General features: G+C 34.3%; 1 pseudogene; it reads left to right on the forward strand.

Annotated features, from left to right (window-relative positions):
* The first annotated feature begins 7,167 nt into the window (after positions 1 to 7,167).
* Positions 7,168 to 9,216, forward strand: LOC148952473 (glycogen [starch] synthase pseudogene; annotated as a pseudogene).
* Positions 9,217 to 14,892: the final 5,676 nt, after the last annotated feature.

The raw sequence follows: 14,892 nt of genomic DNA on the forward strand, positions 1-14,892 counted from the left end.
TGGGTCGATACGATCACCCCTGGGGAAAACAAAAAATAAACACGCACCCGTGATCTTTCTTCTCGCAAAAAATGCAAAATTCCACATTTTTGTAGATAGGAGCTTGAAACCTCTAGAGTAGGGTTCTATGACATGCGGAATATGGCGGTGTGCTTTTCATTAAGATTCTATAAATTTTAGGGGGTCTTTCCCCTTTTTTCGTAAATCAGCCAAATTTTCTCAGGCGCGTAACTTTTGATGGGTAGGATAAAACTTGATGAAGCTTATATATTTGGGATAAGCATTAAAATTCAATTCTTTTGATGTATCTATTTGTATCAAAATACCGTTTTCTAGAGTTTCGGTTACCATTTAGCCGGGTCCCAATAACCAATACGATATGTTAACATTGGGTAAAGTTCACAACTTTCAGCCCTCCTCCTGGGGGCTTCGAGGGATTAAGTCATCCTAAAAGACATAGTTATAATATTTTCGATCATGCTGAACAAAATGGCTATCTCGAAATTTTGATCGGGTGACTTTGGCAAAAAAATGAGCATTGGAATCAGCTTGGTCGAAAACATTCTGTAGGATAATTACAGTCCCCCACCTTGAACAACAAAGAAAATAATTTTTTGCACTGATAATTTTTTGCACTGATTAAGGAGCGACCTGGCTCAATGGTAACCGAAACTCTAAAAAACGGAATTTTGATACCAATAGATACATCAAAAGAATCAGATTTTAATTCTGATTTCAAATATATAAGTTTCATCAAGTTTAATTTTACATATCAAAAGTTACGCGCCTGAGAATATTTGGCTGATTTTCGAAAAAAGGGGGAAAGACACCCTAAAAGTTATAGAACCTTAATGAAAATCACACCATCATATTCAGCGTATCAGAGAACCCTACTGTAGAGGTTTCAAGCTCCTTTATACAAAAATGTGGAATTTTCCATTTTTTGCCAGAAGAAAGAACACGGTTGCGTTTTTTTTTTTTTTTTTTTTTTTTTTTTTTTTTTTTTTTCAGGGGTGATCGTATCGATCCAGTGGTCCTAGAATATCGTGTGAGGGCTCATTCGAACGGAAATTAAAAGTTCTAGTGCCATTTTTAAGTGACCAAAAAAAATAGAGGGCAAATAGGCCCCCTCCCACGCTAATTATTTTTCCAAAGTCACCCGATCAAAATTTCGAGATAGCCATTTTGTTCAGCATGATCGAAAATATTATAACTATGTCTTTTAGGATGACTTAATCCCTCGAAGCCCCCAGGAGGAGGGCTGAAAGTTGTGAACTTTACCCAATGTTAACATATCGTATTGGTTATTGGGACCCGTCTAAATGGTAACCGAAACTCTAGAAAACGGTATTTTGATACAAATAGATACATCAAAAGAATTGAATTTTAATGCTTATCCCAAATATATAAGCTTCATCAAGTTTAATCCTACCCATGAAAGGTTACGTGCCTGAGAAAATTTGGCTGATTTCCGAAAAAAAGGGAAGAGACTCCTTAAGGACCATAGTACCTGAATGACAAGCAAACCATCATATTCAGCGTGTCATAAAACCCTATTGTAGAATTTTCAAGCTCTTATCTGTAGAAATATGGACTTTTGCATTTTTTGCCAGACCAATGATCACGGATGCTTGTTTATTTTTTGTTTTCCCCAGGGGTGATCGTATCGACGCAGTGGCCCTAGAATTTCGTCGGAGGGCTTATTAGAATGTAAATTAAAAGTTTTAGTGCCCTTTTTAAGTGAAAAAAATGGAGGGCAATCCCACACTCATTGTTTTCCCAAAGTCACCTCATCAAAATTTTGAGATTTTGTTCAGCATGTTCGAAAATCTTATAAGCATGTCTTTTAGGATGACTTAATCCTCCGAATTTCCCGGGAGGAGGGCTGAAAGTTATGAACTTTACCCAATGTTAACATATAGTATTGGTTATTGGGAAGTATACAGTACAGACATTTTCAGGGGAAATTTTTCCTGGTAGTGGGGGGGGGGGTCGGGCAGGGACGTACGCAGGGGGGGATCCGGGTCCGGCCCCCCCCCCGAAATCTCACGATTTTTTTCATTTTCCCATAATTTTCTTATTTTTATCACAGAATAATGGGTTTGAAGGATTTGCCCCCCCCCCGACACAAATTCCTGCGTACATGCCTGGGGTCGGGGGTTATGTAGGAGGATCTTTCCATGAAGGAAGTTTTCATGGGGGAAGGGACATTGCTATGAAGGGAACGCCGGACTTCCCAGCATTATTAAAAAAAGATCAGAAATTAAATATAAAAAAAACAAGTTTTTAAACTGCAACAGCAGAAACATCAAAACTTTAAACGAACAGAAAATATTACATATATGATTGGGTTTACCCCCTAGTCAATAACTCACTCTTTAAGACATAGATTTTTTAGTACTTTCATAATAGCTATTTATTATAATTAACGGCCTTTGTTATTAAGCGGTCATTTTTAAAGAATTGTAACAAAATTCGAACTTTCGCTTAAAGAGCAAGGTATTGACTAGGGGCAAACCCCTAATATACGCATTAAAAATATATGAATATAGAAGTTCGTTACGTAAGTTAATTCGTAAGTTACGTATATTTATTACTAATAAAAACGTTCGTAAATAAAATGAAACAAGTTTCGAGAAAGCCATTTAACCAAATAAAAGTAAATTAATATGAAATTTTTTTATAATTATTCATGTACTGTGAGCCAAGATCAAAACCTGCATTTATTCAAAAATGTTCAAAAATTAAATAAAAAAAAACAAATTTTTTTAACTGAAAGTAAGGAGCGACATTAAAACTTAAAACGAACAGAAATTATTCCGTATATGAAAGGGGCTGTCCCCTCCTCAACGCCTCGCTCTTTACGCTAAAGTTTGACTTTATCACAACTCTATTTTTTTAAACAATAAAAAAAATAGCGTAAAGAGCGAGGCTTTGAGGAGAGGACAGCTCCTTTCATGAATGGAATAATTTCTGTTCGTTTAAGTTTTAATGTCGCTTCTTACTTTCAGTTTAAAAAACTTGTTTTTTTTTATTTAATTTATTGAATAAAAAAAACATAATTTTTCAATTGAAAGTAAGGAGCAACATTAAAACTTAATGGCGAACTTAAATTACTGCTTATAAAAAAGGGACCCTCCTCAACACCGCGCTCTTTACTCTAAAGATTTTAGTACTTTAAAAAAAAACGTCTTGTTCTAATTAAATGGCCCGTGTGTTTAAAGAGTCATTATTAAAGAATTGGGACAAAATTAAAACTTTAGCGTAAAGAATGAGGTGTTGAGGAGAGGATAATCCCATTTATATACATAATAGTTTCTGTTAGTTTTAAGTTTTAATTTAGCTCCTTACTTTCAGCTGAAAAAAACATGTCGTTTTTTAAATAATTCCAGGAAATCTGGCTTCACCTCCATGGATAAATCCTCTTCCCATTGAAATATCCTCTATATAATTCAATCCCGGTGAAAATTTACCCGGAAAATTACTCTTAAGCCCTCTGCACTTAAAATTGAGACAGAAAAGAGAAAGCAAGACACATAAAAAGAATTTTGTATAAGAATTCTGGCAAATTCCCCCAGTGTATGATTTACCCTGGCAATTTTACTCCCTGGAAACTTCCCTCCCCGTGGAAAAAACCCCAGCAGAAAATGTGTCCCTCCCCCACCCGAAAATGTATGGTTACATGTTTCTATTTTTGCCTTCATACATGTTTCTAGATGAGCTTTTAAAGAGATATTTTGACAGGAGGGAGGGGATTTTCTGGTATTAGTTAAAAAACCGTTCAAATTAAATAAAAAATTAAACTGGGAGTAAGGAGCAACATTAAAACGAATAGAAATTATTGTGTATATAAGGGGGATAAAACAAACTAATCTACAACGCTACAACAGGAACAAACTAATCTACAACTCTTTTCATAGTCTTATACCTGCTGTGATAAGAGTAAAGCTCAGTATACAATTAGAATTATCTTGCAATTTAAGCATAAAAAGAAATAGTATTTTGATAGCTTCAAAGTCATTGAGTTCCACACAAAAATAATGGATAGATTTATCAGGTAAAATCTTGGTCTCACCAGCTATGTGTGTGACATGAAGTGACAAAAATTTTGTAGCCCCAATTTTGTTTGCAGTGATTTCTGTTTCTTTAGTTTGCCAAGTTTGGACTTTTTTCTTTACAACGGTTCCTGTTATTTCTTATGCTTGTTTCAGTACCATTAAAAACCTTTTCCGAATTTTAGTTTCTTAAGAAGATAAATGGCTCTTTGGCGAATTGTCCCAGCACCACAGGGAGCTCTTAAGTCCAATAAAAGTAAGAATTAAAAAAAGAAACAATTTTTCCCAATTTTTTTTTTTCGAAAAGTAGGTACTCACAAAGAGAGTAAATAAAAAAAACAAGTTTTTTAAACTGAAAGTAAGCGACGACATTAAAACATAAAACGAACAGAAATTATTCCGTATATGAAAGGGGCTGTCCCCTCCTCAACGCCTCGCTCTTTACGCTAAAGTTTTTTATTGTTTAAAAAAATAAAATTGTGAGACAGAGTCAAAAATTAGCGTAAATAGCGAGGCGTTGAGGAGGGGACATCCCCTTTCATATACGGAATAATTTCTGGTCGGTTTAAGTTTTAATGTCGCTCCTTACTTTAATTTTAAAAAACTTATTTTTTTATTTAATTTCTGATAGTTTTTTAGTTAATGCATCTTTTATTTGCATAAATATTTTAATTTTCTTTTGCTAAATGTATGTCTTTACAAATTAACTTACGTAACTAACTTCTATATTCGTCTATTTTTCTTCTGGCAAAAAATACAAAGTTGCAGATTTTTGCAGATATGAGCTTGAAACCTATGTAATAGGGTTTTCTGATACGCTGAATCTGACGGTGTGATTTTCATTAAAATTCTTTCACTTGTAGGGGATGTTTCCCCTCTTTAAAAAATCGAGTAAATTTTCTCAGGCTCGTAGCCTTTGATGAGTAATACTAAACTTAATAAAATTTATATATTTAGGATCAGCATTATAAACACATTCTTTTGATATATTTATTGACATCAAAATTTCGTTTTTAAAAGTTTCGATTACTATTGAGCCGTATCGCTTGTTTTTTTATTGTTTTTTTTATTACGTATATGTTATTACGTATATGAAGGGGTTTTCCCCTTAGTCAATACCACCCTCTTAACGTTAAAAATGAAAAAAAAATTGATTCACAAAGACCTGAATCACAAAGGCCGTTTAATTAGAATAGATAGCTCTTTTGAAAGCACTAAAAAAAACTGTAGCGCAAAGAGCGAGGTAATGACTTGGGGGAGAACCCCCTCACATACGTTATAATTTCTGTTCGTTTTAAGTTCTAATATTCCTTCTTACATTTCAGTTGAAAAAACTTGTCTTTTTTTATTTAACTTCTGATCGTTTCTTAAATAATGCTTGGAAATCCGGCGCCCCCTTCATAGACATGTCCCTTACCCCAAAGAAACATCCTCCACGGAAATATTCTCCAGAGTAACACCCTCCTCTAGCCCCCCCCTCCAGAAAAATCCTTCCTGAAAATGGTTGTATACTTCCCAATAACCAATAAATAATGCTGGCAAGTCCGGCGCCCCCTTCATGGCAATTTCCCTTCCCCCATGAAAACTTCCTTCATGGAAAGATCCTTCCATATAGTCCCCGACCCTCTCCTTCCCCCACCTACCAGAAAAAATCCCCTCTGAAAAAGTCTGTATACTTCCCAATAACCAATAATATATGTTAACATTGAGTAAAGTTCATAACTTTCAGCCCTCCCCTGGGGACTTTGGGGGATCAAGTAATCCTAAAAGACATTTTTATCATATTTTTGACCATGCTGAACAAAATGGCGATCTCAAAATTTTGATCGGGTGATTATGGGAAAAAACTGTGCGTGGGAGGAGGCCTAGTTGCCCTCCATATTTTTTTGTCACTTAAAAAGGGCACTAGAACCTTTAATTTTCTTTCGAATGAGCCCTCCCACTATATTCTAGGACCACTGGGTCGATACGATCACCCCTGGGAAAAAAAAAAAAACAAAAAAACAAACAAACAAACAAATAAACACGCATCCGTGATCTTTCTCCTAGCAAAAAATGGAAAATTCCACGTTTTTGTAGATAGGAGCTTGAAACCTCTACAGTAGGTTTCTCTGATACGCTGAATACGATAGTGTGGTTTTCATTAAGGTTCTACAACTTTAAGGGGGTATTTACCCTTTTTTCGAAAATCAGCCAAATTTTCTCAGGCGCGTAACTTTTGATAGGTAGCAATAAACTTAATGAAACTTATATATTTGAAATCAGCATTAAAATCTGATTCTTTTGATATATCTATTGGTATCAAAAACCCGTTTTCTAGAGTTTCGGTTACCATTGAGCCGGGTCGCTCCTTACTTACAGTTCGTTACCACGAACTGTTTGATAAGGCTTCTTATTTTGACTTTTCTAATATAGCCTTTTACCTGATTTCCATTTTTTCAATTCTTTATTTGACCAACACACTAAAATTCAAATAGTTTCAGATTTTAAATATTTGAAAACAATGGTTATATTAAAGGCCAATAATACGCAAACTCTTTATTAACAAGATTCAACAAAAAATAAATCTGTTTTCACGCTAATCATTTTCGGCTTAAAAAGGTCTGGAAGGCCTATCAAATAGTGCTGTAATTAAAGGTTTAATCGATCAAAACATCGATGGAACAATTTTTGTCCAAGAAAAACTTTAAATAGTGAAATTAAACGGCTCGCATTTTTGTGTTTCAAAGGCTCACTTTTGACCCCCCCCCCCCCGAAAAAAAAAGAATATTCGAAAAGCTCGTTGATTTATAACTTTTCCGTAAATACTGCAAAAGTCTCATTTTTTCGCTCTTTTTACTAACCATTGTGATAAAACCTATAAATATTATAAAATCTAATGTCCCTTTATCAAAGGAAGTCCTATGTTTTTCATTATTTAATTAATTCTATTTATTTGTTAATTTGTTTGTTTTGGTTTTTATTTATTTTACTTATATTATTTTTTCATAATTTATTTATATTATTATATATACTTGTCCTAGCTTCATTAATTTTTGATTGACATAATCAATAATTTATTCCTTATTTTTATATTATTTTTCATTTTTAAGGTGCCACGATTCAAAGCAACATGTATCCAGTCACCTCAACTCAAAATCAAACCACACCAGAACATATCAAGGAGAACTGCCAACATCCTTTAAATGTAGAGTCTCCTGTTTGGACCTTTGAATGTGCATGGGAAGTGGCTAACAAAGTCGGAGGAATATATACAGTCATCCGCTCCAAAACCGGTCATTCTGTTGAAATGATGAAAGACAAATAGGTCCTTCTTGGCCCTTAGAAAGGAAAGTCTTCTAGAGAAGAAATAGACGAGTTTGAGTTTTCTCCTGGTCCTCTTTACGATGCTGTTTGCAAGATGCGTGATGCAGGGCTTCTAGTTCACACTGGAAGCTGGCTTGTTGACGGAAATCCTTTAGTTATATTATTTGATATTACTTCAGTATCACATAAAATGAACTGTTACAAGCATGAACTTTTTGAGAAAACAAATATTGGAATTCCAGACTCTGATGTGGAATCAAATGATTCTGTTTTATTTGGCTTTATGGTAGCAGAGTTTATTGCTGAATTTAGTCATTTCTTAAGTATATGTGTAGCAGATTCTCCAAAAACAGTGTGCCACTTTCATGAGTGGTTATCTGGAGTAGGTCTTATTTTGCTGCGGCTATGGAAAATAAAAGTCGCAACAGTATTTACTACACACGCAAGACTCCTTGGACGCTACTTGTGCGCTGGCAGCACAGATTTTTATAACAATCTGAACAAGTTTGACATTGACGTCGAAGCTGGAAATCGGCAAATATATCACAGATACTGTTTGGAAAGAGCTGCAACACACATGGCACATGTTTTTACAACAGTGTCTGATATAACAGCAATGGAAGCTGAATGTTTGTTAAAACGAAAGCCTGATGTAATAACACCAAACGGTCTAAATATCAAGAGATTCAGTGCACTGCACGAATTTCAAAACCTCCATGCAATTAACAAGGAAAAAATTCATGATTTCATTCGAGGCCATTTTTATGGTCATCTCGATTTTGATTTAGCTAAGACCCTTTATTTTTTTATTGCCGGAAGATACGAATTCGGAAACAAAGGAGCTGACATTTTTATTGAAAGCCTAGCGAGAGTTAACCACTCGATGAAAGAATCTGGCACTGATGTGACAGTGATTGCGTTTATTATTCTTCCAGCCAAGACAAACAACTTTAATGTCGAAAGTTTAAAGGGACAGGCAGTAGCAAAAAGCTTAAAGGATACTATAGAAAAGGTCCAAAAGAATATTGGCAAGAAATTATTTGAAATATGTGTAAGTGGCAAAATGCCTGAATCTGACGACCTCATTTCTAAAGATGACGTTGTCCGTCTTAAACGATGTTTGTTTTCCAGCCATTAGTCCCTTCCGCCACCAATCACTACGCATAATATTGCTGAGGATGATACAGATCAAGTACTCAATGCACTCAGACGATGTCAGCTTCTGAATAGTTCCTGGGACCGGGTAAAGGTTGTCTTTCACCCTGAGTTTCTTTCATCAACTAATCCTCTCTTTAATCTCGACTACGAAGAATTTATTCGTGGATGTAATCTTGGCGTTTTCCCCAGTTATTATGAACCATGGGGATATACTCCTTCCGAGTGCACAGTCATGGGAATTTCATCGATTACGACAAATCTCTCTGGCTTTGGGTGTTTCATGGCTGATCATATTCCAGACCCTGAGAACTACGGTATAAATATTTTAGACCGTCAAAACATCAGTCTCGATGAGTCTATTAATCAGCTCACCAGATACATGCTGAACTTTACTCTTTTGACAGAAAGACAAAGAGTAATTCAACGAAACCGAACTGAACGTCTCCGTGAAATACTTGACTGGGGGAATCTTTTTATTTACTATAAAAGGGCAAGGCTCATGGCTTTTAGTGCAGTTTATTCAGATACTATAGTGGACGACGAAGAAGGCTCTCCACAAGTAAAACAACCAGACCCTTTATCTGAACCTCAATCTCCCAGACCTGTAACTCCCGCACTTCTTGGCAGTCGAGATGAGATTGACAATGAAAAGGAACTAGAGGAACTTAGAAACAGAACCAGTAGAATTTATTTGTAAATTTAAAGGCATATTTTAGTACCTATATGCATACAAACACGTACTCTACAAACGAAAATCTTTGTTTTCTATTTCTAATATTTGTTGATTCATAATACTTATTTGGTGCTTTATAGAATATATAAAATTATACTTTTGTAGTTTTACAATGATTTTCGTTCAAATAAAACATCCTTTGTTTTTATACAATATTTTACTGCAACACAGATAAGGTCATATTGGTTTGGACGATGTAGGTAAAAGTGAGTAGGTGCAGTGCACTGTAGTAAACGGTGTTTTTTTTTTTATGCAATACCTTCAAATATACAATCATAAGCAAACACAGGAGTCTCTCATTTATCTGTTTTTACTTCAGTGCATACAACTATCTATACTACAGAACAAATGTCTTAAAAGTTAGAAAAAATAAGAAACTTCATTTTTAGCGATTTTTCCACGTAGTTGAAGGACAGAAGAAGATTTCCCGGCATGATTTGAAAACGAGTTTCTTTAAGCTGAAAGTAAGGATCAACATTAAAACTTGAAAAAAACAGAAATTATTCTGTATTCGAGGGTAATTGCCCTTTTTTCAACCCTCGCTCTTTACGATGAAGGTTGACTTTTTGTCCTGATTGTTTAGGAAAGATTGTCCTGATTGTTTAGGAAAGGGGCGTTCATATTGAATGAGATTTATTTTTTAGAGCTTTAAGACTTTAGCCTAAAGAACGATGATCGGGAAAGGGACAGCCGCCATCATATATAGACTAATCTGTGTTCTTTTAATTTTTACCCTTGCTCCTTACTGACAGTTTAAGCACTTGTTTTCTTTTTCATTTAATAAAAATAAAGAGCTAATTTGAAGCTTAAAGTCAGCAAAATTACTGCTTTGCGGTTTATGCATCCTATTTTTGAAAACCTGTCTCGAAACATTTTCTTATATTTGTAGAACGCTGATTATTTAGCACTTTATTGAAAGTTCATTTCCTTAAGTTTTTTAGAAACTCCTTCGCTAGGTGTTGTTTCGTTTCTACAAGACTGTGACTCCTATTACCCAAACATTATAAAAATTATTGTAGGAAATCTGGACTAACCAATCGAATTTGGCTTGAGTGCAGAAACCTGAACTGGGAAACTGGCTGCAAGGACTTCCCCCTTGAACAATTTATAAGATTTTTTTGGCACGCACGTGCATGTTACGAAGTAAAATTTAAGATTATCTCCTTAATGAGCTCCTCAGTACTACAGACAATAAAAATCAAACCAATATCAATATACATATGTGAGAAATGGAAGTGACTATATTTAATTTAGCTGCAAGTCTGCATTCATGCCCACCACGTAATTTCCCTTTGAGAAAAAATTGATGAAACTTTGGAACTGAAATATCAATGCGAAGTGCCAAATTTTATAATCAAATGTCACCAGGTTATGGCATTGTTCAAATAAAATTTATTTTTAACTTGATTATCGTTGTAAATTCATTCTTTCTTTTACTTTTCATTCTTAACCAATGTTGTATTTACCTTTTGCATTATTACAGCCCACTGTATATACATTTATATAAATTTATATGCAGTGTTACAGCCATACCAATTATTTTCCTTTCCTATTTTATTCTTTAATAATAACTTCTGGCTTCTCTGGCTTATTGTAGGCTTCTATTTCTACTGATCTTAAGTTTAATATGGCCTTTACTTTATAAAAAGCAATATATATATATATATATATATATATATATATATATTTTTACATTTTTTTTTTACATTAAGACATAGGCAGTATATATATATATACATTAAGACATAGGCAGTTTATATATATATATATATATATATATATATATATATATATATATATATATATATATATATATATATATATATATATATATATATATATATATATATATATATATATATATATTTATATTTTTACATTTTTTTTTTACATTAAGACATAGGCAGTATCGTATCCTATAAGAAAAAGGAGAAAAAAGAAGACACTTACTACCCATCCAGCAAAATGATTTTTATTATATCCCTGATTTACCTCCTGTGGGTTGTTTTCGGCAACATCAAATACAGTATTGTTTTTAGATAAATCCGCTGGACGCTAGACTCTCAGTGGCGCTGCTAATAGTTTTTTTTAATACAATAACTTTAAACATGCAATCATAAGCAAACACAGGAGTCCTTTCAGATATCTTTTCTCACTTTAATGCATACTTTTATCTTTACTACTGAACAAATATCTTAAAAGCTTAGGAGCAATTAGTACTTCATTTTTAGCAATTTCTCCACGTAGTTTTGGGAAGGACAGAAAGGGATTTCCCGGCATGATTTGAAAAACAATCAGAAACTAAATAAAAAAGTTTTTTAAAACTAAAAGTAAGGATCAACATTAAAACTTGAAACAAACAGAAATTATTCTGTATTTGAGGGGGGATTCCCTTTTTCTGCAAAAATTGATTTTCATTGTATCCCTGATTTACGTCCTGCGTGTGGTTTGCGGCAACACCAGTTCCAGTGTTGTTTTTAAATGAAGCTGCTGAATGCTAGACTGTCAGTGGCGCTGGTAGTTTTTTAATACAATAGCTTTAAACATGCAATCATAACCTCTTATGTGTGGATTGTCAGTGGCGCTAGTAGTTTTTAATCTCATTTTATTGGTGGGGCAACCAGATGAACGAGTTGCATTTTGATCCTTTGCAACGTAATGTAACAATAAACAGATGAAATTGATCAGTTTTTGATCAAATAATTAAGATGTAAACACTTTTTCTGTTGTTGAGAATACTGTTTAATACCATACCTATTATGAGTGAGAACAATCCAAACAAACCTTAACCACAAACAATCCAAATGAACCTTAGCCACAACCCAAGATATAACCTATTCAAACGTCACATTAAAGGTGGAAGATTGGTTAGAGCTAAGAAACCTTATTTTTAGAGACATAACTAGTAGCTTCTAGAAATATTTTCAGTTTTCTTTGTGTCTTCTTTTCTATTTTGTTCCTGAGGCTTTATTAAAAATATGAGTTATTTCAATGAACTTATTTAATACTTCTTCGATCTCTCTTACGTTGCAAACTCAAATATTGTTTCCGGGGGAATAATAGCTTTGGAAATTATGAACAAAGTACCGAAGTGTATAAATAAAACAGAGAAACAGTTGGATCATTAAGAGCTGCAGAATCTGAAAACTTCCACTTGACCGATTTGTTTGGAAATCCGGCGCCCCCTTCATAGAAATGTCCCTTACCCCAAAGAAACATCCTCCACGGAAATATTCTCCAGATTAACCCCCTCGTCTAGCCCCCCCCCCTCCAGAAAAAATCCTTCTTGAAAATGGTTGTATACTTCCCAATAACCAATAAATAATGCTGGCAAGTCCGGCGCCCCCTTCATGGCAATTTCCCTCCCCCATGAAAGCTTCCATCATTGAATGATCATCGATCATAACTCCTATCCCCACCAACACAACCCATACCCGCAAAAAAACCTCCTGAAAACATCTTGTAACTACACCATAACACATAATATAATTTTACAATGTGTAAATTAAAAAAAATTTTGACCTACCACTGGGAACTTAGGGGGATTAATTCATCATAAAAGACATATTTATCATATTTTTGACCATGCTGAACAAAATGGCTATCTCAAAATTTTGATCGAGTGACTTTGGGAAAAAAAATAAGTGTGGGAGGGGCCTAGTTGCCCTCCAATTTTTTTTGGTCACTTAAAAAGGGCACTAGAACTTTTAATTTACGTTCCCATGATCCCTCTCCCGATATCTATGACCACTGGGTCGACACGATCACCCCTGGGGAAAAAAACAAACAAATTAACACACATCCGTGATCTTTCTTCTGGCAATAAAATGAACAACTCCAAACTTTTGCAGATAGAAGCTTGAAACATCTACAGTAGGGTTCTCTGATACTTTGAATATGATGGTGTGATTTTCATTAAGGTTCTATAACTTTTAGAGGGTCTTTCCCTCTTTTTTTGAAAATCAGCCAAATTTTCTCAGGCGCGTAACTTTTGATGGATAGCACTAAACTTGATAAAAATTATATATTTGAAATCAGCATTGAAATCTGATTCTTTTGATATATCTTTTGGTATCAAAAACCCGTTTTCTAGAGTTTTGGTTACCATTGAGCCGGGTCGCTCCTTATTTACAGTTCGTTACCACGAACTGTTTGATCAGGAATGGTAGCTATTGTTTCGGTTAATCTTAAAAGTAATTAAATAAAAAAAACAAGTTTTTTTTTAACTGAAAGTAAGAAGTGACATTAAAACTTAAAACGAACAGAAATTATTCCGTATATGAAAGGGGCTGTCCCCTCCTCAACGCCTCGCTCTTTATGCTAAGGTTTTTTATTGTTTTAAAAAATAAATATGTGAGACAGAGTCAAACTTTAGCGTAAAGAGCGTGGCGTTGAGGAGGGGACAGCCCTTTCATATAGGGAATAATTTCTGTTCGTTTTAAGTTTTTAAGTCGCTCCTTACTTTCAGTTTAAAATACTCATTTTTTTTATTTAATTTATGATAGTTTTTTAGTTAATAAAGCTTTTATTTGCATAAAAATTTTACTTTTCTTTTTCTAAATTGATGTATTTACAAATTAACTTACGTAACCTACTTCTATATTCGTATATTTTTCTTCTGGCAAAAAATACAAATTTGCAGATTTTTTCAGATATGAGCTTGAAACCTATGTAATAGGGTTTTCTGATACGCTGAATCTGACGGTGTGATTTTCATTAAAATTCTTTCACTTGTAGGGGATGTTTCCCACCTCTTTAAAAAATCGAGTAAATTTTCTCAGGCTCGTAGCCTTTGATGAGTAATACTAAACTTAATAAAATTTATATATTTAGGATCAGCATTATAAACACATTCTTTTGATACATTTATTGACATCAAAATTTAGTTTTTAAAAGTTTCGATTACTATTGAGCCGTATCGCTTGTTTTTTTTATTGTTTTTTTTTATTACGTATATGTTGTTACTTATATGAAGGGGTTCTCCCCTTAGTAAATACCACGCTCTTTACGTTAAAAGTTAAAAAAAAATTTTATTCACAAACCCCAGAATAACAAAGGCCGTTTAATTAGAATAGATATCTATTTTTAAAGCACTAAAAAAAAACTGTAGCGTAAAGAGCAAGTTATTGACTTGGGGGAGAACCCCCTCACATACGTTATAATTTCTGTTCGTTTTAAGTTCTAATATTCCTTCTTACATTTCTGTTGAAAGAACTTGTTTTTTTTATTTAACTTCTGATCGTTTCTTAAATAATGCTTGGAAATCCGGCGCCCCCTTCATAGAAATGTCCCTTACCCCAAAGAAACATCCTCCACGGAAATATTCTCCAGAGTAATCCCCTCCTCTAGCCCCCCCTCCAGAAAAAATCCTTCCTGAAAATGGTTGTATACTTCCCAATAACCAATAAATAATGCTGGCAAGTCCGGCGCCCCCTTCATGGCAATTTCCCTTCCCCCATGAAAACTTCCTTCATGGAAAGATCCTTCCATATAGCCCCCGCCCCTCTCCGTCCCCCACCTCCCAGAAAAAAACTCCTCAGAAAAAGTCTGTATACTTCCCAATAACCAAAACTATATGTTAACATTGAGTAAAGTTCATAACTTTCAGCCCTCCCCCTGGGGACTTTGGGGGATCAAGTC

This window comes from Artemia sp. Qi Xiang Cuo, chromosome 5 (assembly GCF_049724085.1).
Source record: "Artemia sp. Qi Xiang Cuo chromosome 5, ASM4972408v1, whole genome shotgun sequence".
Taxonomy (NCBI): Eukaryota; Metazoa; Arthropoda; class Branchiopoda; order Anostraca; family Artemiidae; genus Artemia; species Artemia sp. Qi Xiang Cuo.